The sequence below is a fragment of the Gadus morhua genome, chromosome 2 (genome assembly GCF_902167405.1).
Source record: "Gadus morhua chromosome 2, gadMor3.0, whole genome shotgun sequence".
NCBI lineage: Eukaryota > Metazoa > Chordata > Actinopteri > Gadiformes > Gadidae > Gadus > Gadus morhua.
In genome coordinates, this window is record NC_044049.1 from 11,708,167 (window position 1) to 11,733,084 (window position 24,918).

At 44.2% G+C, this 24,918-nt stretch overlaps 1 long non-coding RNA gene across 1 annotated transcript; it reads left to right on the plus strand.

Moving 5' to 3' along the window:
- Positions 1 to 1,844: 1,844 nt before the first annotated feature.
- On the plus strand, positions 1,845 to 16,394 carry LOC115533284 (uncharacterized). Its single transcript, XR_003974171.1, has 2 exons — positions 1,845 to 2,746; positions 16,282 to 16,394. It is a non-coding gene; the product is annotated as an uncharacterized LOC115533284 (long non-coding RNA).
- Positions 16,395 to 24,918: the final 8,524 nt, after the last annotated feature.

Here is a 24,918-nt window from a genome sequence, read left to right on the forward strand (position 1 = left end):
ATAACATTAAAAAAATCCTCAACACCATTAGTAGTAGTAAGTATTTTTACATCAACCGTATTCAATATATTTTTTTAAATACAAATATAAGATAGACATTTATATTAATATAATTGTAATAATACCAAGAATATGGGCAATGACAATAATTATATAATCGATAATCCATTACAAAATAATGCAAAACCTCCAATTTCATTTGAAGCAGAAAATATATTGTGAGTAATGTCCTTTTTTTGTAATCTGTTAAATATCAATGTACAAACATAATTTTCCAATTTTAAGCTAAATTAAGAACAAGTACAGTTTAAATAAGTAATGAATAGAGACTTACATATCCTTCGCTTAAGCAGGCAAGTCCCTGGTGTAGGTTTTTGTCATTACATGTATCACAGTGTATACAGTGGGGGGACACAGTGATATATCCTCGTACAAAAACCTCTTACTCTGATCACTGATGTGGTCTGTTGTGCAAAAGCCCTCACTCTTATCCTCTATACAGAGAACACATCCTTGTGTTAGACATGTCACTCAGGGAAATGGATAAGAATACTTTCATATTATTTGCATGGGATTTGTGAAGGGGCTAATCTATTGCGGTAAAATATCGATGCATATGTTTATGATTTGAAACCTAGTTTTACGATGCGGCTTTATGGTTGTAGATGCAGTGTGTGATATGCAATATCTGTGATTATCAACATAGGCCTATTTTTTATTAGAAATTACATTGTAACCAGGAATCATTCATTTTGTGAGTTATTAACATACCCCACAAAATAACCGATAATTATTGAAGTCTCAATATAGTTGAAAAGGGTATCAATAGATTTTTTACAGCATGGTTATGCATGCAGGTAGTTCATAAAGCTATGTTTTCTTATGTTTTATATATGAATTAATCCTTTTCAATTATATTCAAATGATATATTGCTGTACAAGAGAACATATTGACATGAACATGTTTAATATTGTGGCAGCAGACCTCCATTCAACGTCATCCACAGGAAATGTGTTCACTCCAGGTGTTTCCATCTTATGCTGCGGAGATGCAAGTTCCCCATCGACACATGTTGACTAACAACTCAAGAAAGAGTTGCCTGACCACAGCCTAGAACCGCAGTGGAGTGGGGGAGGACATTCAGATTCTCACAAAGTGTGGATTAGGGCAGGAGCAAACAGGTAGTTAGGGAACCATAACATTAGTGACACTGACAACACTACCTGGTGTGAGTCCTATTTGGTGTAAAACCCTACCTCGAGCTCTAGGACAATCTATTGGGCATGAAAAAAACAATGAACTAGTTAGTTCATTGTTTTTTTCATTTCCATTTGAATATCCCCAGATTCTAAAATGTTTTTTTTTTTTACATTCTTTTTACTGTTGTCCCATTTTTCCATTCTAAAATCAAAAAAATGTTTTAACCAGTGTCAATGTCCGGTTATACAAAACAAATAGGAAGTGAAGATCAATGTAAGTAAGTGTTGCCAGCCTTTACTATTGTACGATGTCCCTAGGAGGTTCAAGGCAACATAACGCCTTTCGCTGTTAGGGTGCAGAATTCCTTGACCTACACATAGCCCATAGTCCCGTCACCAGAGCGGTTTGTGCTGGTAGTAAGCCATACCCTGCGATGAAAAATATTCGAAATGGTCCAAGAAAGAAGCAGGGGATTGTTACTTCATTTCCCCATGGTGTATGATAAGACATGGTCAGGCGGATTCCCAAAATAACTCGGTCTAACTTTTATCGCAGTGCAAGTTGACGGGAGTAAATTACCAAAAAAAACAAAACCCGATACATCATTGGTTCCCACATTATTAGATTACATATTTTCCAGAAATATGGTGGCCGAAATAATCCATTACAACCTCATAGCTCTCTGTTATATAATAAGTAATACTAGTTGATTTGAAGACTTTTCTATATATAAGTATGGAATCAATCTCAGTAGTGATTGTTACTTTCCTCTCTATAAAAAGTGGATGTGGTGCCAAACATAGACATAGCCTATGTACATGGCCTCATGGCCCGTCCCCACCAACCCGTGGCCTCGAGTGTGGCACTCGCTTCCCATTGAATTTGTTCTGGACACGTTATCGTGTTGAGCAAGGGATTGTGGGTGCTCGCCATTTTGTAGAGGTGTTCGAATTCTCAGTGGTTAATTTCATTCACTTTATAGTGAACAATGAAGTACCCCAAATTTGAGTGAACAGTGTCAGCATGGGGTTCAGCAAATAACCTCCAACTAAACACATCAAAAACTAAGGAAATCATCATAGACTTCAGACGACACAGCCCAGCCCATGCCCCCCTGCACATCAACGGGGATTGCGTGGAGAGGGTTCTATCCTGCAAGTTCCTGGGAACATGCATCTCTCAGGAGCTTTCTTGGTCCACGAACACAACAGCAATAAAAAAGAAGGCAGAGGAGCGACTACACTTTCTGAGAATTCTCAGAAAAAAACATCTTTGACAAAAGCTGCTGGTGTCCTTCTACCGGTCAACCATTGAAAGTGTGCTCACTTACTGCATCACAGCATGGTATGCTGGGATTTTTGCGGCAGACAGCACGGCACTTCAGAGGGTCATAGGCACAGCTCAGAAGATCACAGGCTGCCCACTGCCCTCCCTGGAAGAGCTGGCCAGCTTCCGCTGCCGAAACAGGACCAGATCCATTCTAAAAGACGCTGCGCACCCTGCTCACCATCTGTTCGATCTGCTTCCCTCTGGCAGGCGATACAGGTCAATGAAATCACGGACCACTAGAATAACCAACAGCTTCTTCCCCTGGGCCATACGTACACTAAACAAACAAAAACCCCTGTGCAATACATAAATAACCACATGAACAATCACCACTACGTCTGGACATTCCTCATTATGCTTACCTTCCTGGACCTGCTGCTATTTAGACATGTGTGGGTGGGAGGGTTGTTGTCTGGGAGGGAGGGGAGGGTGTCGGACACTTGAATGTGCCTTAACTGGAAGGCAGGGGGAGGGGTTATTGGGGTTATTGTTGTTATACATTTCTTAATATTTCGTACTGTGTTATATTTATTCTTTTTAATAAAAAAAAGCACTGAACAAGATCTGCACCTTAATTTTGTTGTGTAAATACACTGTATTTAACCCAATGACAAATAAAGATTCTATTCTATTCTACATACGATGTTCCCTACATGTTACTCCCGTATACCACAACGCAATGCAGTCGTGTTTTCTAAACGTCATTTACTGACCCTAATGACGTTTAGAAATGTTTAGCGTAGTGTTCGAATCCTCGTTTGTTCCTTCCCTATAGTTCACTATATCATAAACACTAGAGATGTCCGATATTATCGGCCCACCGATATTATCGGCCCGATATTAGCATAAAAATGTAATATCTGTCAATATCGGTATCGGATTTTTTTTGCCTTAAAACCGATTTCTTTTTTTTAATTTTTTTTTTTATAGCTCAAATAAATGTTTTCAAAATTGTGCAGTACAGTGCACATTGTAATTGACTCATATTTGTGCATTTATTCAATTAAGGTTATTGAGTTTTAGTTAAAGAAACATACTGCTATGTTGCACATAGTTGTTCAGGTACAATGTTTTATCATTTGTGAAGTCAAGTTTGCCCTATTTGTTGTGGGCATTGTCAAGATTATCTCAGGGAGAGTGTAATCCAAACTGTTGTCTGAGACCATTAAAAAAATAAAAAATAAACATGGCACTTTTCCCTTAAATTAAGTTGAAGTATTTTTCTTATTTTGCACAGACAATGTTAACATTTGGAAAGCCTTGTTGCATTCAAGAGTGCATCCAGTGGGGCATCACAATAACATTAAGCATGTTGTGTTAATTCCACAACAGGAGATATGTAATGTTACCTAAATTAGGTTTGAGGAAAAATAACACAAATATCGACATCGGTATCGGCTGATATCGGAATCGAAAATTTAGAGTTGGACAATATCGCATATCGGCAAAAAAGCCAATATCAGACATCCCTAATAAACACTATATGGGGATTTGTGAGTGAGCTAATAGGGAACAATTTCGAACACAGCTAATGTGTCAAAATAGAGCAGGGTATCGTTCAAAACATTCAGATACGGTGCTAATTCCGATACCTTGGTTTCGATACGATACTTTTTTCGATACCTGATGTTTTAAAAATCAATTTCCACAACCAAAACAAATAAACTGTTTCCGAACTGTTCCACAAGGCAGGCTAGTGGTTGCGTATGCAGGTATGGGGGGGGGGGGGGGGGGGAGGGGAAGAGAGAGAGAGAGAGAGAGAGAGAGAGAGAGAGAGAGGGAGAGACATTTTAAATAAATACATAAATAAATACATAAATAAATAAATAAATACACAGAGACCTAGTTGAGGGCACTTATTTATAATGATTAATAAATACATAACAATGGAACAATAATAATAACAAAAAGGGAAAAACTGATGCAAACAAATGTCCAAAGAGTGCAAACTGCATGACAAGTCACTCAACAGTTTATTTTTAGAAAGATCAACATTTCTGCCTTGTCTGGCAACAGACAGGCCCGCTCCTGGCTGATTGTGCCGCCAGCCGTTGAAAAGGTGCACTCTGACGGTGTCGCCTGAACACAGAGGTACCTTGCAGCCAGGCTTGATAGTGCTGGTAGGGTCTCCCGCATGTCCCACCACCAGGTCACTGGATCAACAGTTGATAAATTGATGGCAAACCTCTGTAGTGGCGAATTTCTTCTTTCACCTTATCCCTTTGGCTCGCAATTGGGTAATTCCGCTCTCCCACCTCTACGTCCTCATCCATGAACAATGACATGACAGAGACAGAGACAGAGACAGCGAGAGAGAGAGAGAGAGACAGCGAGGGAGAAGGAGAGAGGCACACAGAGAGATCTCTTGGCCAAGAAAGAAGAGTTGAGGGGGAAATGGTTGGATTGGACATTCGCTGCTCCAAGTGTAGTAGGCTACTAGTAGAACTCCTGGATGGGTTAAATGCAGAGAAAGAATTTCCCCCAGGGGATTAATTATAAATGATGGGCCGCGACTCCCAGCCGCCACCACTCCCGTCGTGCGCCGTGCCCTGGGCCGCGGCCCGGGCACCGTGACCGCGGTGAGAGTGAATGTCCAGTCCAACCATTTCTTCCTCAACTCTCTTTTCTTGGCCAAGAGATGCAACGTTGTTTTGTTATCGCCACAAATAGCACAGGCACGAACTTGTTCCGCAATGTAAGCACCTTGCTGTTACCTCCTACCTGCCGAGATGGGCTCTGTGTTACCTGGCCGCAAAATCAATACTCTCTTCCCGTGGGCCGTCGCAAGCCAACGTGGGCGAGGCCATGACTACTAATTCACAAAATGATCAGTTGTTGAGGCTTTTCTGATTTACTTGTTTATGCGTCTATTTTCTTTCATTTGCTAATGCAGGCAATCCATCCATTTGCTAAAAAGGCAGCCCAGCTCATGACCTGGGCTGCCTTTACAGGTGTCTGTGACAACTTTTCTAACGAAAAAACAGTCTCTGGAGGCACATATGTTGAGACCGGTGTCTCAGGCAATGGCAGGCGACTCAACGCATCAGCATTGGCATTGTCCTTCCCTGCTCTGTACACAATGCTGTATTGGTAGGCTGACAAGATAAGTGCCCAGCTTTGGATTCTTGCTGACGCTAGCGGCGGAATGCCGCGTGTTTCACTGAACAGGCTCATCAATGGCTTATGGTCGGTATAGATCTTGAAAACCCGGCCAAACAAATACTGATGGAACCTCTTTACGGCAAAAACAATGGCTAGACCCTCTTTGTCCAACTGTGAGTAACCCTTCTCTGCAGCCGTTAATGTTCTTGATGCAAAACCAACAGATTTCTCTGATCCATTTTTCATGACATGGGAGAGGACTGCCCCCACTCCATAGGGCGAGGCATCACACGAAAGCACAATGTCTTTTTCTGGATCATAATGCACTAGCAGCTTTGCTGAAAGAAGGAGTCCTTTTACCTCTTTAAACGCTTGCTCCTGCTCTACACACCACTGCCACTTGGTGTCATTGTGCAGCAGATTATACAGTGGGGCTAACACCTTCGATAAATCCTGCAGGAATTTCCCATAGTAATTCACCATACCCAGGAATGAGCGGAGTTCTGTGACGTTCTTAGGGCTTGGAGCTTCCTTGATAGCCCTCACTTTGTCTTCCACTGGACGGAGCCCCTCTGCGGTGATGGTATGTCCCAGGTAAGTCACCCGTTCTGCCATAAACACACATTTTTCCCTTCTCAGGCGCAGCCCAGCGTCTGAGAGTCTCTTGAGCACCTGCTCTAAGTTTTCAAAGTGCTTAGCCTCAGTAGCCCCTGTGATTAATATGTCATCTAGGTACACGGCTACATGTGGAATCCCTTGCAATAGTGTGTCCATCGTCCTTTGGAAAATGGCCGGGCTGGATGCCACAATGAACACCAGGCGGTTGTACTTGAATAATCCTTTTGGGTATTTATGGTGACATACTGTTTTGAATCCTCATCTAGAAGTAGCTGCTGGTAAGCATGGCTCATATCCAGCTTGGTGAACAGCTTACCTCCAGCCAGAGTTGCAAACAGGTCGTCCACCCGTGGCAACGGATACTCTATCAGCTTTGAGACTTGATTCACGGTCAGCTTATAGTCTCCACAAATCCTTGCGGTTCCATCTGCTTTCAAAACAGGAACAATGGGCGCTGCCCACCTTGAAAACTGGACAGGCTCCACAATGCCCATCCCCTGTAAACGTTCCAGCTCTTCCTCTACTTTGCTTTTCATTGCATAGGGGACCACTCTGGGCTTAAAGAAACGCGGCGCTGCATCTGGGTCAACATGAGGCTTCACAGTCACGCCCTTAAGTGTGCCCAGTTCCTCTCTGAACACATCACTGTAGCGCTGCAGAATGTCCTCTGTAGTGTGAGCATACTTAATCTCATGCCAATCCAGCTTGATTTTGCGAAGCCAGTCACGACCCAATAAACTAGGTCCCCCACCCTTGGCTATTACAAATCTGCCTTGAGCCCTCTGACCTCCAACTGAAATGCTCACATCTAGCACCCCCAAATGAGGTATAGCCTGACCTGTATATGTCCTCAGTCTGAGCGTTGATGGCTTAATAGGAGGTGGCTTGTTTCCCCATGTCCTCTTGTAGGTCTCCTCGCTTATGACCGATGCCGTAGCCCCAGAATCAATTTCAAACATTATGTCCTTTCCTTCAATAGTCACGGTTGCATAATAGGGCATAGACGGCTCCTCATTGGTATCCACAGCGAACATGTTGAAAGCACAAGCTGCCTCTCCTTCATCTCCCTCAAGATAATGTGGGGGCGCTTGATTCTGCTGGGCTTTCCATTTTTCATTCTTTCCCCTATTTTCCACACTCCTGCATAGCTAAGTGCCCCTTTTTATTACAGGTATGACACACTGCTTCAAGAAATTTACAATCATTAGCATAGTGTGCCCCTCCACACCTAAAACATTCCACTCTCCTTGCTGGTTTTACAGCCTCTCTCTTTACATGGTGTACAGCCTGTGATGGCGCTCCTATCTGACAACTTTGGATGTCTTTGACATTACTTGCCGCCATTTCCATTCCTTGCGACATTTCTAGTGCCTTTTTAAAAGTCAATGGTGGCGTTTCCGCCAGCAAACGGCGCTGAATGGAGTCATTATTTATTCCACACACTAATCTGTCACGGAGCATGTCATCTAAGTATGCCCCAAACTCACAATTTTCTGAAAGCTGCCGCAATTCTGCCACAAAGTTAGCTGCAGACTGACCCGACTTCCTGAACTGGTTGTGGAATTTGAAGCGCTGGACAATTTCCGATGGCCTTGGAATGTGGTGGTTCCCAACGAGCCTGGCTAGATCCGCATATGGAACTTCCCCCGGTTTCCTCGGTGTGGTTAAGTTCCTTATCAGTCTGTAAGTCCTTGCTCCACACACACTCAGGAGAATGGAGCGCTGTCTAGGCTCCTCTGTTACTCCATTAGCAGCGAAAAAGTGTCTCAGACTTTCCTCAGACTCCGTCCAGCTCCTCTTCACTGGCTTCACTCATGAAGATAACGCAGGCTAGCTGCACACTTTTTCTATTTTCTTCCTTTTTTCAAACAAAAACGGAATGTAAAAAAAAACTCTTCCAATTCATCCTCATCGCCAAAAATGTAGTAACCTGACCAAAGACACGGGCATTCACAGAACAGGGGAAATGCATAATGCCAGTGTCACTTTATAGTAGAGCCCCGCCTGGTGGTCAGCATGCATATGCAACTCCGAGTGACCTAACATATTTCAAAACAAACCAGATTAAACAGTTTCTCGGGGAATGACTATGGCCCCGTTCACACGAAGCCGATTTCATGGCGAAACCGCAAAGGTCTTGTACGGTTCGGCCTCCCGTACACACGAAGCCGGCGAATCCGCTGACCGAAACCGCAAACTTCTGAAACCACCCTCGGAGGTGGTTTCAAATCTACCCGGTTTCGTTTTGGATTCGTGTGTACGCCTGAAACCGACTGAAACCGCAAACCATGACGTCATCGCCCCACCCCTCGACCTCCCAGCCAATGGCTCTTAAGCCCGCGGAGTCTCAGAAATCACATGCGAGCATGCGCATAAGGGCAGCCTTTATGCGCATGCTCGCCTCTTGTGTACTACAGCGTTTCTACAGATCTACCCGGTTTCGCTTGGCTTCGTCTTTACGGAGATACTTCGAAACCGGATAGATCGAAACCGTAACGGTTTCGCCCGTTTCGGCTTCGTGTGAACGGGGCCTAAGAACACAGGATAACCAAAGAAAAATAAGAATAAAAGAACTTTGTTTAGAATAGCTTTGTGGAATAATCCGTTTTAGTGATAATATATTCACATATTCCAAAGAAGGGCCCACCAACTTCAACTGTGATAACAAAAATGCATTCACAGACTCCACCCATTTGACTCTTACGTATATTTCCCAGATCAAACCGTTGGCATCAATATTCGACTGCCCTGGGTCCTGGGTCTGCAACTCTTCCCCCATAAAAGTCTCAGATAGTTTTTTCCTAGTTGCCCTTCTTTCAGGTGAACTTCACCTGACTCAGCCCAATGGGGAGGACAAAGGAGAACCATCATCCAATCTCTCCTTATCTAAATTCTGTGGGGTTTTGTTTCCTTTTTCAGCGGCAAAGGGCCAGCAACTCACCTCCTCAGAATCAGTGGTCAAAGGGCAAAGAGAACAGGTGACACTGTCCTGTCGGGTTCCGTCTCACTTATCTTCACTGGATTTGCCAGAAGTCTGGACATGGCCTGGAATTGATCGGGTGGAACTAGAACAGCTTTTGCCGCAACTCTTCAAGAGCAGTTCACCCTCACCAAAGACAGCAGCCAAGAGGAGGCTTACTTAAATGAGAAGAGTCTGAAGCTGAGGACTCAGCTCTTTTGTGTTGTGCTTAAGAGATTATTGTGCTATAGACACGGTACAGATTATAGATTGACTAGCATTACAGGGAAATAATGATCCAATTTAACCCCATTAATCACATCAATACTTTTAAGCTTTAATACCATGAGGGTTACCATTCTGCCTTCTACCAATCAGTCATTGAGCAGTCACTTTTATCCAAAGTGAGATGCAGTGTATTCAGATACAGGTAATTAAGGACCAGAGAGGAAACTTGCTCCACGATGCCTCAAGGTAATCAGTGGACATCAAACCCAGACTGAATAGTAGGAGGTATAACTCTGGACTAGTGTTTAATATTTGTGTTCTGCTTCATGTGAGTTGAATAAGTCTAATTCGTCTTAAATATCAGCTATATTTATACTTTTTTTGGTGAGTATTCTACCTAATCATCTGTGTTAACTGGCTATGAATAGGAATGTAATTATTTATTTATTTTATTTTATTTCTTTCATATCAACGTAAGGTTTACATTTTTTATATAAATGATTATTGATGCAATTTAATGTATATTAAGTACATGACTCATACTGTGTCATGTACAGTATGTCAGGTGCGGACCCCAAGAAGATGGGCTGATTGCCATGCATCAGTGGGGATCCTTTAAGTAACCAAATAGCCAATTAACATGAGTGTATGTCCATGTATTGGTGCTTACTTTCTAATAATTGCAACCCAGAGAAGAGGAAAATTGAATGTTCTTTAAACGCTTGAAACTTAATTGGTATTTTGAAAGTGTTTACATTTCATTTGTATTTTCTCGACAGGGTGATTATGTTTTTTTTTTTTATGTAATCACTTCTACTACTGGACTACAAAAACAACCGCATTCCCAAAACATATAATGTGAATTATAACTGTAGTGGTACTCATTGTTTAGTTTCCACCTTTTCTTCTGTGCTACTTGTTGGATTAAAGGAGACATAGTATACCACCAGGTGTGAGTGTGATTAGCCTTACAAGCCGTTTTGAAAATCTGCCCATATGACGTCACTAGTGGGCGTGTCCACCTAGATCTGTGCGTGATAGATCAGTCTACCAGCCTACCCAGTTGACTGAAGTAAACGTTGCTCATCTATCCAGCACAGTTCTCCTTTAATTCTCCTTTAATTCTTATTCTTATCTTATTTGAAACGAGAGAAACAAGACAAATAACTTTAGTCTGAAGTGTCTTCTTAGACTCTTAAACACTTAATTACAATGTCCAATGCACGGTTAAAAAACAAGTTGCTTCGGACAATATCTGACTCCAAAACTAAGATCTGTATTTGAAATTTAAATTAATTTAGTTAGTGCTTTATTCAGGCAAAATGATTCAAGCTAACATCAATACCTTATTGGACCACACAGAGAAAACATCAGTTCTGAATAGCTTCTTCCACAAATACAGTAGAGTGGTCAACACAACACTATCTACATATATTTCAGAGTTTGAGGTAAGTCATAACCTCCAGGTATGGCCTCTTGCCATTCCGCCCAGCCCAAGACAGACCGAAGGTTTACCTGGATGAAGTAGAACACGTAGGCGTGGCTTATTTCCCATTCCTCCCATTTCCATTATAAACTTAAAGGTTGGGTAGGTGATTTGCGAAACGCCAGCAGATTTTGAAAATACACAACTCAAATGGTCCTACCCCCTCTCCTTCAACGCTGACTCTGACTCCGCCCATTCCAAGTACCTGGACGCGCAATCATGCACGAGCGCGAACAGAGATTCGCGAGAGCGAGCCAGGCTAGCGTAGGTTTTCGTTTAACAACATGGCACTACATTCGGCTGTAAGTTGCACCCAGTACCGCGGGAAGTAGGAGTGCTGGGGGTGCTGCAACACCCCCTGTCCGAGGCCCTGTCTTATCACAGAAAACGATCATTTCTAAAAACTCCGGCCAAAGTGGAGATTTCTGAAAACGCCGGTTATGTGTTGTCGTGTCAACGGGGAGAAACGGGATTTTAGGTTCTGAAGCGTCACATTATGCACCAGGAAATGCTTAACGTCATGTGAGCGCCCGCTGTACCGTATTGGTCCGAATATAAACACAAACCCCATTGTAAGACGACCTATATTTGGAAAAAAGATTTGAAGACCAGATCCGTTTTTTATGAATAAATAAATTGTATTCATTGAAATAATATACGAAAATAAAAAGGCATCGAATAAAACACTGCATTGCCACTAAACAGTAGTGCAAATAGGCCGTACTGATGTGTACACCAAAGACTATTCCTGACACTCCTCTGCCCCGCTGTGTTCGCTCTGGCTGTGGTCGCTCCGAACTGTTTCGGCCCGTGGCAAAGCGAGTCATCCTCGCTGCTGTCCAAGGCATTTTGAGACGCAGCATTTATTTAATGCTCATATGACCTAGTGCTGAAGGTTATATGAAAAAGTGTGAGGGTAGCGGTGGTGCGCTAAACTTGTTCTGTGAGCAGCTGGATGTGAACGATCGATTTTCAACTGTCCGCGCATGCACTGGTGTAATTGAGCTGCGCTGCTATACATCTTTTTTTATCAATGTAACGAGTTGCGAGTCTAGTGCAGGCTGAGTTTTTTTTTTTCCCAGCACCCCCTGCTGAGAATACGTTCTCGCTGCAATGGTTGGACCAGATGTTATAAACATTAAACGGTCACATAAATCATTACTATTTTTAGAAAATGTATGTTTGTTTCATATAATTGTATTGGAAGTCCTGGTTTTCACTAGGGTTGCCGCGGTGTGGACATTTTCACACCGAGTAATACACTCGTCTCCACACCGGTATTACCGAGTATAAACGGTATAAACTTTGAAACTAGGTCAACCGCCACACAAGCATCGGTTTTTAGACCCTTCTCGTCCTTCAGTTGCCGCCAACGTTCGAAAGCAGCGCCTAGGATTATTCTTGATTTCAGTTTTTCTCTTTCAGCGTTTTTATTATCAATTACTCTCTGAAAAAGAGTTTTCCTTCTCTTTGCTGGTGGTGGTGGTGGTGGTGGTGGGGATGGTGGCGTCTTGTCTGCCATGGAAATTGTCTTCTACTGCTAGGTCCAAATGTCGCAGGTTAACAACAAACAGGAGCTTGCTCTGGGTCACGAGCTCTGGGTCACGAGTACTGCACGAAGGGTCGCGCGCGGGGCGCGGGGGAGGGGGAGTGCAGTACGACCGTTTGATTGACGTACTTACTGTCCAATGCAACTCGGTGGCAATGGAAATGATTGGCTGGAGTTTTTCGAGCCCTGCCCGTTCCACAGATGATTGACTTGTTTAATTTTCATGTCAGTACTTCTAACTCAGTGGCTGTAAGCGGGTTATGATAAGGATTTCAAGTAATTTTGCAAAAATGGCCAAAAAAGCAAATCACCTATACAACCTTTAATTCTTACCTGTGTTCGGGTGATGCTATATGAACCACATCCTGAGTCCAAGCTTGTTTACCCTTTGTCTCTGAATAAACCACGTGTGGAACATTATCCCTCTCCGAAACATACCTAGCTTTCATTACAACCAAACAGGGAAGTAGTATGATAAACGATAACATTTCTGTACTTTTTGGCTTGATCCATATATTGACGTAGATCAGGGGTTCTCAACCTTTTTTGAGCAAACGCCCCCCTGACCTTACCCTGATCCTCTGCCCCCCCCCCCCCCCCCCAATAATAAACTAACAACCCCACTCACACTCGTGTTATATTGCTTTATATATATTTAAATAATATATTGTATTATTTCATTTTATTGTATGTGAAGCACTTTATGTGTGCCTTGTGCATGAAAAGTGTTTCATAAATAAAGGTGCTTGCCTTGCCTGTAATATTGATAGCACTGATGGGGCATGCGTCGACAATCAAAGGAAACATGACACACTTAACAATAATCTACCATATATTAAAATTAGCTAATGCAGTAATAAACACGCATTTACAGTTAATTAACCATTAACTAATGGTCTATTAATAATTTGCTAATGATATACATGTTTGCTAATGTTGTTCATGTTAGCTTAATTATTATTTAATAGGGTTAACGCTATCCCTATTAAATAATAGGCCTACCTTAGTTAACATGAACACCATTAGTAAATTATCACTAGTTGGTTAACCAAACTGTTAATTAACTGTGAGTTAACTGTTAGTTATGCTTATTACTGTATTAGCTAATGTAAATGAATAAATCATTGTTGTATCCTTATTTTAAAATGTTAGCTCAATGTTTATCGATTCCATATTTTTTGCTTTATTATCCCATTGAACTTGAAGTCGGTCATATAATAACATTGAAAAAAATCGTATAAAAAAAGTAGTAGTAAGTATTATATATTTATATATATAATTGATTATCCGTTGCAAAATAACGCAAATTCTCCAATTTCATTTGAAGCAGAAAATATTTTGTGAGCAATGTAATTTTTTTTGTAATCAAACAAGTACAGTTTAAATAAAGTAATGAATAGAGACTTACATAGCCTTCGCTTAAGGCAGGCACGTCCGTGGTGTAGGTTTTTGTCATTACATGTATCACAGTGTACAACTGGGGGACACAGTGATATATCCTCGTACAAAAACCTCTTACTCTGATCACTGATGTGGTCTGTTGTGCAAAAGCCCTCACTCTTATCCTCTATACAGAGAACACATTCTTGTGTTAGACATGTCGCTCAGGGAATGAGCATAAGAATACTTTCATATTATTTGCATGGGTTTTGTGAAGGGGCTAATCTATTGCGGTAAAATATCTATGCATATGTTTATGATTTGAAACCTAGTTTTACGATGCGGCTTTATGGTTGTAGATGAAGTGTGTGATATGAAATATCTATCATTATCAACACAGGCCTATTGTTTTATTAGAAATAACATTGCAACCACGAATCATTCATTTTGTGAGTTATTAAAATACCCCACAAAATAACCGATAATCTTTGAAGTCTCAATATAGTTGAAAAGGGTATCAATAGATTTTTTTACAGCATGGATATGCATGCAGGTAATTCATAAAAATATGTTTTACTTATGTTTCATATGAATTAATCCTTATATTGAAATGATATATTGCTGTACAAGAGAACATATTGACATGAACATATTTAATATTGTGGCAGCAGACCTCCATTCAACGTCATCCACAGGAAATGTGTTCACTCCAGGTGTTTCCATCTTATGCTGCAGAGATGCAAGTTCCCCATCGACACATGTTGACTACCAACACAAGAAAGAGTTGCCTGACCACAGCCTAGAACCGCAGTGGAGTGGGGGAGGACATTCAGATTCTCACAAAATGTGGATTAGGGCAGGAGCAAATAGGTAGTTAGGGAACAATAACATTAGTAACACTGACAACACTACCTGGTGTGAGTCCTATTTGGTGTAAAACCCTACCTCGAGCTCTAGGACAATCTATTGGGCATGAAAAAAACAATGAACTAATTAGTTCATTGTTTTTTCCTCCATGTCCATTTGAATATCCCCAGATTCTAAAATGTCTTTTTTTTTAACATGCTTTTTACTGTTGTCCCATTTTTCCATTCTAAAATCAAAAAAAAAATTTAACCAGTGTCAATGTCCGGTTAAACAAAACAAATAGGAAGTGAAGATCAATGTAAGTAAGTGTTGCCAGCCTTTACTATTGTACGATATCCCTAGGAGGTTCAAGGCAACATAACGACTTTCGCTGTTAGGGTGCAGAATTCCTTGACCTACACATAGCCCATAGTCCCGTCACCAGAGCGGTTTGCGCTGGTACCTAAGCCATACCCTGCGATGAAAAATATTCAAAATGGTCCAACAAAGAAGCAGGGGATTGTTACTTCATTTCCCCATGGTGTATGATAAGACATGGTCAGGCGGATTCCCTAAATAACTCGGTCTAACTTTTATCGCAGTGCAAATTGACGAGAGTAAATTACAAACAAAAACACCCCCTGATACATCATTGGTTCCCACATTATTAGATTACATATTTTCCAGAAATAAAGTGGCCAAAATAATCCATTACAACCTCATAGCTCTCTGTTATATAATAAGTAATACTAGTGGATTTGAAGACTTTTCTATATATAAGTATGGAATCAATCTCAGTAGTGATTGTTAATTTCCTCTCTATAAAAAGTGGATGTGGTGCCAAACATAGACATAGCCTATGTACATGGCCTCATGGCCCGTCCCAACCAACCCGTGTCCCCGAGTGTGGCACTCGCCTCCCATTGAATTTGTTCTGGACACGTTATCGTGTTGAGCAAGGGATTGTGGGTGCTCGCCATTTTGTAGTGGTGTTCGAATTCTCAGTGGTTAATTTCATTCACTATATAGTGGACAAAGAAGTACCCCAAATTTGAGTGAACGGTGTCAGCATGGGGTTCAGCAAATAACCTCCAACTAAACACATCAAAAACTTAAGGAAATCATCATAGACTTCAGACGACACAGCCCAGCCCATGCCCCCCTGCACATCAACGGGGATTGCGTGGAGAGGGTTCCATCCTGCAAGTTCCTGGGAACATACATCTCTCAGGAGCTTTCTTGGTCCACAAACACAACAGCAATAAAAAAGAAGGCCCAGCAGCGACTACACATTCTGAGAATTCTCAGAAAAAAACATTTTGAACAAAAGCTGCTGGTGTCCTTCTACCGGTCAACCATTGAAAGTGTGCTCACTTACTGCATCACAGCACGGTATGCTGGGAGTTTGGCGGCAGACAGGACGGCACTTCAGAGGGTCATAGACCCAGCTCAGAAGATCACAGGCTGCCAACTGCCCTCCCTGGAAGAGCTGGCCAGCTTCCGCTGACGAAACAGGACCAGATCTATTCTAAAAGACGCCGCGCAACCTGCTCACCACCTGTTCGATCTGCTTCCCGATACAGGTCAATGAAATCACGCACCACCAGACTAACCAACAGCTTCTTCCCCTGGGCCATATGTACACTAAACAAACAAAAAACCCTGTGCAATACATAAATAACCACATGAACAATCACCACTACCTCTGGACATTCCTCATTATGCCTACCTTCCTGGACCTGCTGCTATTTAGACATGTGTGGGCGGGAGGGTTGTTGTCTGGTAGCAGAGGCGCTGCATCCCATTAGGCATACCAGGCAATTGCCTGGGGCCCCGCAATTGCTTGGGGCCCCGGGCCACTACTAGGGGGCCCCCTAGAGCCAAAAAAAAAAAAAAAATCGCTCCATACCCCCCCCCCCCCCCCCGTCAACAATCGCTCCAAACCCCCCCCCCCCCCCCCCCGGTCAACAATCCTCTGCCTAGGGCCCCCACACTTCCTAGAATCGCCCCTGTCTGGGAGGAAGGGGAGGGTGTCGGACACTTAAATGTGCCTTAAGTGGAAGGCAGGGGGAGGGGTTATTCGGGATATTGTTGTTATATATTTATTAATATTTCGTACTGTATTCTATTTATTCTTTTTACTAAAAAAAATAAGCACTGAACAAGATCTGAACCTTAATTTCGTATTCAACCCAATTTTGTATTTAACCCAATGACAAATAAAGATTCTATTCTATTCTAATATATTCTACATACGATGTTCCCTACATGTTACTCCCGTATACCACAACGCAATGCAGTCGTGTTTTCTAAACGTCATTTACTGACCCAAATGACGTTTAGAAATGTTTAGCGTAGTGTCCGAATTCTCGTTTGTTCGTTCCCTATAGTTCACTATATCCTCATCCTCCTCATCCTCATCGTCATCCGCTTATCCGGGGTCGGGTCGCGGGGGGAGCAGGGGGCCCCAGACTTCCCTTTCCCGGGCCACATTGACCAGTTCTGACGGGGGGATCCCGAGGCGTTCCCAGGCCAGTGTTGAGATATAATCTCTCCACCTAGTCCTGGGTCTTCCCCGAGGTCTCCTCCCCACTGGACGTGCCTGAAACACCTCCCAAGGAAGGCGCCCAGTGGGCATCCTTACCAGATGCCCGAACTACCTCAGCTGACTCCTTTCTAAGTAAAGGAGCAGCGGCTCTAATCCGAGTTCCTCACGGATGGCTGAGCTTCTCACCCTATCCCTAAGGGAGACGCCAGCCACCCTTCTGAGAAAACTCATCTCGGCCGCTTGTACCCGCGATCTCGTCCTTTCGGTCATCACCCAGCCCTCATGACCATAGGTGAGGATAGGAACGAAGATCGACCGGTAGATCGAGAGCTTTGCCTTGCGGCTCAGCTCTCTTTTCGTTACAACGGTGCGGTAAAGCGAACGCAATACCGCCCCCGCTGCTCCGATTCTCCGGCCAATCTCACGCTCCATAGTACCCTCACTCGCGAACAAGACCCAGAGGTACTTGAACTCCTTCACTTGGGCTAAGGACTCATTTCCTACCCGGAGTAAGCAATCCACCGGTTTCCTGCTAAGAGTCATGGCCTCAGATTTAGCGGTGCTGATCCTCATCCCAGCCGCTTCACACTCGGCCGCCAGCCGATCCAGTGAGTGCTGAAGGTCACAGGCCGATGATCCAATGAGGACCACATCATCTGCAAAAAGCAGTGACGAGATCCTCAGACCACCGAACTGCAACCCCTCCCCACCACGACTACGCCTCCATATCCTGTCCATGAATATCACAAACAGGATTGGTGACAAGGCGCAGCCCTGGCGGAGACCAGCACCCACTGAGAACGAAACTGACTGGCTGCCGAGGACGCGAACACAGCTCTCGCTTTGGGAGTACAAAGATTGGATGGACCTGAGGATAGACCCCCTTACCCCATATTCCCGCAGCACCTCCCACAGTTTCTCCCAGGGGACCCGGTCATACGCCTTCTCCAGATCCACAAAACACATGTAGACCGGATTGGCATACTCCCAGGCCCCCTCCAGGATCCTTGCGAGAGTGAAGAGCTGGTCCGTAGTTCCACGTCCGGGGCGAAAACCGCATTGTTACTCTTCAATCTGAGGTTCGACGATCGGCCGAACCCTCCTTTCCAGCACCTTGGAGTAGACTTTACCAGGGAGGCTGAGAAGTGTGATACCCCGGTAATTGGCACACACTCTCTGGTCCCCCTTTTTGAACAGTGGAACCACCACCCCGGTTTGCCACTCCTTTGGCACTGTACCCGACTCCCACGCGATGTTGAATAGGCGTGTCAACCATGACAGCCCCTCAACACCCAGAGCCTTTAGCATTTCTGGCTGGATCTCATCAATCCCTGGGGCTTTGCCACTGCGGAGATGTTTGACTACCTCAGTGACCTCCACCAGGGAAATTGACGACGAAACACCATCAACCTCGAGCTCTGCCTCCAACATAGAGGGCGTGTTATTCGGATTCAGGAGTTCCTCAAAGTGTTCCTTCCAACGTCCGACGACCTCCTCAGTTGAGGTCAACAGAGTCCCATCCTTACTGTACACAGCTTGGATGGTTCCCCGTTTCCCCCTCCTGAGGTGCCGGATAGTCTTCCAGAAACACTTTGGTGCCGACCTAAAAGTCCTTCTCCATGGCCTCTCCGAACTTCTCCCACACCCGCTGCTTAGCCTCCGACACGGCAGCCGCTGCAGCCCTTCGAGCCTGTCGGTACCCTGCAACCGAGTCAGGAGTCCTCCAGGATATCATATCCCGGAAGGCCTCCTTCTTCAATCGGACGGCTTCCCTGACCACCGGTGTCCACCACGGTCTCCGAGGGTTACCGCCCCTTGAGGAGCCTAAGACCCTGAGGCCACAGCTAGCCACCGCAGCTTCAGCAATGGAGGCTTGAACACCGCCCACTCCGGCTCAATGCCCCCAACCTCCACAGGAATGCCAGAAAATCTCCGCCGGAGGTGTGAGTTGAAGATACCTAGGACGGGGGCCTCCTCCAGACGTTCCCAGTTCACCCGCACTACTCGTTTGGGTTACCAGGTCTATCCGGAAATTTCCCCCATTCCCTGATCCAACTCACAACCAGACTGTCGGTTGACAGTTCCGCCCCTCTCTTTACCCGAGTGTCCAAAACATGCGGCCTCAGATCAGATGACACGATCACGAAATCGATCATCGATCTTCGGCCTAGGGTACTCTGGTACCAGGTACACTTATGAGCACCCTTATGTTCGAACATGGTGTTTGTTATGGATAATCCATGACTAGCACAGAAGTCCAATAACAAACGACCGCTCGGGTTTGGATCAGGGAGGCCGTTCCTCCCCAGCACGCCTCTCCAGGTGTCTCCATCGTTGCCCACGTGGGCGTTGAAGTCTCCCAGCAGAACTACGGAGTACCCTACTGGAGCCCCATACAGGACTCCATTCAGGGTCTCCAAGAAGGCCGAGTACTCTGAGCTGTTGTTTGGTGCATACGCACAAACAACAGTCAGAGTTTTCCCCCCTACAACCCTTAGGCGCAGGGAGGCGACCCTCTCGTCTACTGGGGTAAACTCCAACACCGCGGCGCTCAGCCGGGGATTTATGAGTATCCCCACACCCGCCCGGCGCCTCACGCCCTCGGCAACTCCGGAGAAGAATAGAGTCCAACCCTTATCCAGGAGTACGGTACCAGAGCTGAGACTGTGCGTGGAGGTAAGCCCCACCAGATCTAACTGATAGCGCTCCACCTCCCTCACAAGCTCCGGTTCCTTTCCCCACAGCGAGGTGACGTTCCACGTCCCCAGAGCCAGCTTCTGCCGCCCGGGTCTGGTCCGTCGAGACCCCTGACCTTCGCTGCCCCCCATGTGGCTACGCACCCGACCCCAACGGGTCTTCCCACAGGTGGTGGGCCCATGGGATGAAGAGAGGGGGGGTGCCACGTAGTTTGTTCGGGCTGTGCCCGACCGGGCTCCGTGGCAAACCTGGCCACCAGGCGCTCGCAATCGAGCCCTCCGTCTGGGCCTGGCTCCAGACGGGGGCCCCGGGCTTCCTCCGGGCCGGGTCACATCTCCTCTTTTTTCGTTATTCATTGGAGTTTTTGAACCATTCTTAGTCTGGCCCCTCACCTGAGACCACTCTGCCATGAGAGACCCTACCAGGAGCACAAGGCTCCAGACAACACAACTCTCAGGTTCACAGGGACACGCAAACCTCTCCACCACGATAAGGTGACGGTTCCAGGAGAGGCTCACTATATCATAAACACTATATGGGGATTTGTGAGTGAGCTAATAGGGAACAATTTCGAACACAGCTAATGTGTTAAAATAGAGCAGTGTATCGTTCAAAATATTCAGAGAGAGAGAGAGAGAGAGAGAGAGAGAGAGAGAGAGAGAGAGAGAGAGAGAGAGAGAGAGAGAATGTACATTTTAAATAGATACACAGAGACCTAGGCATGGGGGCCTAGTTGAGGGCACTTAATTATAATAATGAATAAATACATAACAATGGAACAATAATAATAACAAAAAGGGAAAAACTGATGCAAACAAATGTCCAAAGAGCGCAAACTGCATGACAACAGTCACTCAACAGTTTATTTTTAGAAAGATCAACATGTCTGCCTTGTCTGGCAACAGACAGGCCCGCTCCTGGCTGATTGTGTCGCCAGCCGTTGAAAAGGTGTGCTCTGACGGTGTCGCCTGAACACAGAGGTACCTTGCCAACACATTCTCACTCCGAACGCGTAGATTTTTGACGAACGGTCAGTGACTTTGGCTTCAGTTTCTGACCCAAAAGGGTACCCTTGCGCTTCTTTTTTCGACGCATGGGGTTTTCCACTCATTTCAATGTAATCCCTCCACGGCAATATATGAAGCTATGAGCATTCATCCCATTGGCTAACGAAGAGCCGATGGCTGCACATAGAGACGCTATGAGCATTCATCCCATTGGCTAACGCAGGCCCATGTGCTTCTTTTTTCGACGCAGGGGGTTTTCCACTCATTGCAATGTAATCCCTCCACGGCAATGTATGAAGCTATAAGCATTCATTCATCCCATTGGCTAACGGAAGACCCGATGGCTGCACATTAACGGCGATTTTACAGTGAAATCTGTGACATTCCTCAACACAACTACACCAACGTTTCCTTGTTAATTACATAACATGTGTGGGTTAAGTTTATGGGCATCAGTTGTCCTGTTTTGTGCTTTGATTGAGAGAAACAATCGTTTTTTTGATCAGTGCTGGGTAGCTGAGGTCGTTGCTATAGAGACCAAGACAGACAGAGCAACCCTTTCTCATCAAAATTACGTTCCCAGAGAACTATTCTGCATTCTCAATTACGTTTGTCTAAAAAACGTATTTTGTCTGTGATTACGTTTTATTGAACATATCGTAAATACAAATTCGTTCTCAGCCCATTTTTGGCCATTTATTTACCGTGTTACTATGGCAGAATAAAGAATAAATTCGTCCATTATCATTCAACTTGAACATATGTTTTTACAGTATAAAGTGGTGGAGGGATGACGTGTGTTGGCCAACCCGGAAGTGAGCGTCGCCCTCGGTTCCCTTGACAAAAAGCCAACGGGTTTTTCCATTGGATTATGGATTATTGCAGAAGAATTAGCATCTTTCAAGCCGAAAGAAAGATGCATCTTTCAAACTGAAAATAAATAAATAAATAAAAATAACCGTGCTTCAAAGAACGAAATGTAAACTAACGCATTCTGAATGGGAGTGTTTCTCAGATTTTTCCATGCTACACAGAACGAAATGTAAACCCATGCAAATAAAGACTTCATGGTCCTAATAATTTAAACATCATTAATCTCCTGAGTGTGTAGGGTGGTATTCTTTTTTTTCAACGGGGCTGCATCCAGTCACTTGACCGTCATGGTTGCTATGGTGGTTGCTATCGATCACCCCCTCTAATCCTTACATGGCTCTAAAAACCACGCGGCAAAGGAGCTGCCGTCAATTGTGTTGTTTTTGTCGTAGACTAGGGTCCGATGGTTAAAAAATAGACAGATATTCCAAGGTATCCTTAGAGGCAGCTTGGATGTTTTTATTTTCTGCAGTTTAGACTTCTTCTATAACCTATTTTTGAAAGCAAAACACCAAGCTCATTGATTTAACGAGGCAGGGATATTTGACAACAATTTATTAAATAAATATTTGTGAGAGGTCATTCCTTCTCCTGAGTTTGCTTCCTATTTATGTCTAGTGTACACCCCTACTGTCCACAAGCATCCCCCCCCCCCTCCCCATATGGATTTGGAGAATTGTTGCCACGTCCCAGTGGTGGAGGTATCATATATATGAAAGAGGGCATTCAATTATGCTACAATGATCAATTAGGAGGCCGAAGCCCTAAAGGAAGTGATGCAATAGGTGACTGAGTCGAGAAAATTGTACTTTGGGGTCTCTTATATATCAAAGGGGGTCTCAAAGGACGCATACGCTTCAACCTGTGGCTCCAGCCCTACAGGAAATGACTCAGCAAGTGCTCCATCTCGTTGCACCTCACCCAGCGGCTCGCTTGCAAGATTTTGGCCTGAAGTTCTTCCCAGACCTACACCCTAGCCATCCAACATGCATATCTGAGAATCAGGCCTCTCTTTAATAATGACAAGAAGTTATGAGAGAAATACACATTAACTTTTTGTTATCTCATAAGCGGCGTGGTGCCGGCTCCTTTTGACCTTTTGACCCCAGACTTCTGGGGGAATAGCTGAATCAATTCATTAATCAATCAGAAGTATGTAAATATCTTCCCGGTGGCGTAAGAGGGCGAACAAGGTGTCCTTCAACATCTTCGCTTCCAGGCGATTGCAACGGTGCCACACATGAGCATATTCAAACATGTTTAATGGTAGTAATTAGCTGTCGAAATTGGAGGCCTTAATCAATAATGAGCAGCTATTGATTTGCTTCCTGATAGAAATTTGTGACAAATTACATGTTATTTAGCATCTACACGTTGAGCTGAGTCCAATGACACCAAGCATGACACTCTAGCAAATAGTAACATGTATTTTACATGGTACACCTATGGTCAAGATCCTCTAGGACAGGGGTACTCAAATAGAAATGATGAGGGGCCACAACATTTTTTTTCAGTGACTCAAGGGGCCGGTCGGTATACGTGTGACTGAGGCCAATATATGCTCTGTTTTAGACGTAAGGCGTAAGCACGTAAGATACATAACCCCCCCTTGCGCGGTAAAATATCCCCCCTTACGTGCTTAAGTGCGTCGGCCAAAATTCCTGACTATGCGACTAAAACACTACGGCCCTACGCAGCTCGCAAAGACTGTGATTGGCCAGCTAACCACATCCTTTCAGGAGTCTCACATTTCCGGTTTTACAGCATAATAGCGCCATTTTTAAAAGGCCGTGACAGAAGCGAATGAAGAATTTTGAAGAAGGAGAAGAAGAAAACACAAGAACGAATTATGATAATTATAAATATAAACAAGCCAGCGATTTCCACTTCCACGCCCACAGATTCGTTCGTTGCTCCCCCTACTGTTCTGGCGGAGAATCCCCTTGCAACACGCGCAATCCTTAAGGAACCTTAAAGGAACCGAAAATCAAAACTTGTCTAAAACAAGTCCCTTGTGTAAATTACGTGCTTACGTCTCTGCGTCTAGACGACCCTAAATCGGCCTTGACTGCTGCTGAGATGGACTGTCTGCCTCGAGTTTGGGAGGGCTGGAGCGGTCTGTGGGCTGGAGTGCTATCTGTTTATCGTTGCAACCCCCAGCCTCGTATTGAGATCGCGGCGCGCGGTTTCAAAATAAGAGCGCCCAGCACGATTTTTTATTTTTTATTTTTTTTCCCTTATTTTTTTTTTTTTATAATTAAAAAAACTTTTCAAAACAGCTCGAGGGCCATTAATAGAAACCCTGCGGGCCACAAAAGGCCCGTGGGCCGCTACTTGAGTATGACTGCTCTAGGACATGATCTCGGTGTGGCAAGAGGGCGAGCTTGATCTCATTGGACTCAGCTTAACGTGTAGATGCTAAATAAAATGTAATTTGTCAAAAATCTCCATCAGGAAGCAAATCTATAGCTGGTCATTATTGATAAAGGCCTCCAAAATCGACAGCTAATTACTACCCCGAAACATAGAAAGGTCAAAGGTCAATATAGTGTTTAAAACAAGAAAAAGATTTGAATTTATACGTCCTCGAACAACTCCTCCAGCGCAGACAGCTTTGTCTGTTTCTATAAGCAGATAATAAAAAGAAGAAGGAATAAGGTTGTGTCTAGGCCTGTAGCGACGCGTCAAAAATACGTTGACGTCAAATTTCTCCGTCGACGATTTTCGCAACACGTGGGAAAAACATTGCAAAATGGACGAAAGGGCAACCTCCTCACATTTTTGCCAACAAGGTCACAATAAGAAAATGTCCGCGCCCGAAATCAAAGGTATGGGAATACTTCAAGTTAAGTCCTAAACGGAAAGGTGTTGTGATTTGCACTCTTTGCCAAATGGAGTTGGCATATTACAAGAGCACGACAGCAATGTTGGAGCATCTGAAACGGAGGCACCCCATTGTCACTCGTGATGGAGACAATAGCAAGTAAGTACCAACGTTGGTTAAATTAATTTCATGTTTGTGTGGTGTGAGCTTTGTCTCTATATAAACCTTATATTGATTGAGTCTAAAACGTTCTCATCGATTCAGCCAATGA